This window comes from Benincasa hispida, chromosome 6 (assembly GCF_027475165.1).
Source record: "Benincasa hispida cultivar pf3 chromosome 6, pf3_genome.v1.1, whole genome shotgun sequence".
In the NCBI taxonomy this organism is placed as follows: Eukaryota; Viridiplantae; Streptophyta; class Magnoliopsida; order Cucurbitales; family Cucurbitaceae; genus Benincasa; species Benincasa hispida.
The window spans coordinates 1460347-1462322 of record NC_143483.1 but is presented as its reverse complement, the minus strand read 5'-3'; positions in this window follow the sequence as shown (position 1 = coordinate 1462322).

Genomic DNA, 1976 nt, shown 5'->3' with positions numbered 1-1976 from the left:
TGGTAATCAAAGTTGTTGGTTTTCTTTCAAAGTTGATCACTATTTATAAATTTATCATTGGTAGTCACAAATAGCCTAAGTATTAATATTTCAATGTTGATTCCAATTGACGAAAGTGAATCAATGATAGCTATTGATAATTGATAGCAAATTAAAAGCTAATATTTCAAGATTGTATTGATTTTTCTCAAATTGAAAGTTATCGCTAATAGCAACTATGATCGATAGCAATTGATAGAAGCTATTAGTGATGGCAGCTGATAGCAGCTATCAGTGGATATTACTGATAGAAGCTATCAGTGGATATCACTGATAGCTGTTATCAGTGATGGCTTTTAAAACCGGGAAGAAGCGAGCAAAATGGTGGCTAGGCATGGTTTTTTTAGTCTTTTACCATTTTTTGATTTATATATGCAATTATTTTATCCTTATACTGCATATTTTATTATTTTGGGTTTGAATTCTATTTATGCAACTAGTCCTAAATAAAATTCTATTACGATACAAGATTTTATTATTGTTGAAATTTTGTTTGCTATTATTTAGATTTGTCTTGATTCCTATGATAATGAAATTCGAAGCAGTGAATTATTTTCAAGGATATTTAGTCTACTGTTTTAGATTTTTGTTAAATTGAGCTCAGTTCGAGGTAATTAGCATGACCTTACCTCTTAGAAGTGAGGTTCGTCGTTTCTCATCCTTAATTATTGTACTCAAAGTGAATAAATAAATAAATATTTTGGACTTTTAGTTAAATTGGGAAAAGCGGTGATAAATGGGATAATTTTTTTAGTAGTTACACGAAAATATCACCATATAAATCTTAGGGGTAGTGTGCATAAAGGCACCAAAAACCAATCCGATCAATCGAAAGCGGCCAAACTAAGGTTGGTCGGTTGGTTTTCGGTTTTCATATAAAATTTTTTTGGAAAACTGATCGTCCTTTATATATATAAGTCTTTTTAAAAAATAAGTATAGAAACAAGTCCACTGCCCTCCATTCAAACCCAAATCTACTGCCTTAGTATTTATTTATTATTTTCTTTTTTATGTTGTCTAATTTCCAAACTCACTACGTGATTCATTTAAATTTTAAAAAGCTGCAAATTATATTGACCTAACAATAACACTTCACCCGTTCATCTTTCATTTTCATTCACTTTGGTTTTTCTTGTAAAAAAAATAATAATAAATCACAAAATCGACAAAATCGATTGACCGTCGATCGAATTTCACAAACTTTTTATTGTCGATTTTTGGTGTCGACTTTTTCTCAAAATCGACACCGATTGATCGATGCACACCCCTAATAAATCTATTGTCCATTCTATTTTCATTCTTTCCTTCTATTTTTTAAATCAAAATTGGGTTGATAAGATTAAATTTACAATTACTAAACTACAACTTAACATTTACGTTTTACGTTTCCTTCTATCAATGCACTCTTTTGACTTTGTAATATATATTTTATTTTCTCTTGCGTGTGTGTTCGCACTTTCTATATTGACTTTAAATGCATAAAATAATTTTACAAATTTTTATACGCATTTTTTTAAAAAAATAATTATTTATATGTGTTTATTGCTTGTTTAATTTGTAACCTAATGCTCATCCATGTCAACGCGACAACAAATATTACTATTCCTCCCATTCTATTTACGTATGAATGGTTATAAAGTTTATAGTAAAAATAAATCTAGCTTAACTAATATAGTATTTATATTATCAATTTCAAAATTAGAAGTTTGATTTTTTCAGACAGTATATTGTAAGAAGAAGGTTGAAAATTTTCATATCTTTTAATAAAAGCATGGAAGACAATTATTTGAATTTTAAGGTCTCTATTGGTAATTATTTGTTTTTTAATTTTTAAAAATTTAAATCTATTTTCTCTCAATTTCTTAGGCTCTGTTTCGTAACCATTTCATTTTTTGTTTTTTATTTTTGAAAATTAACTCTATTTCCTCCCATTTTCT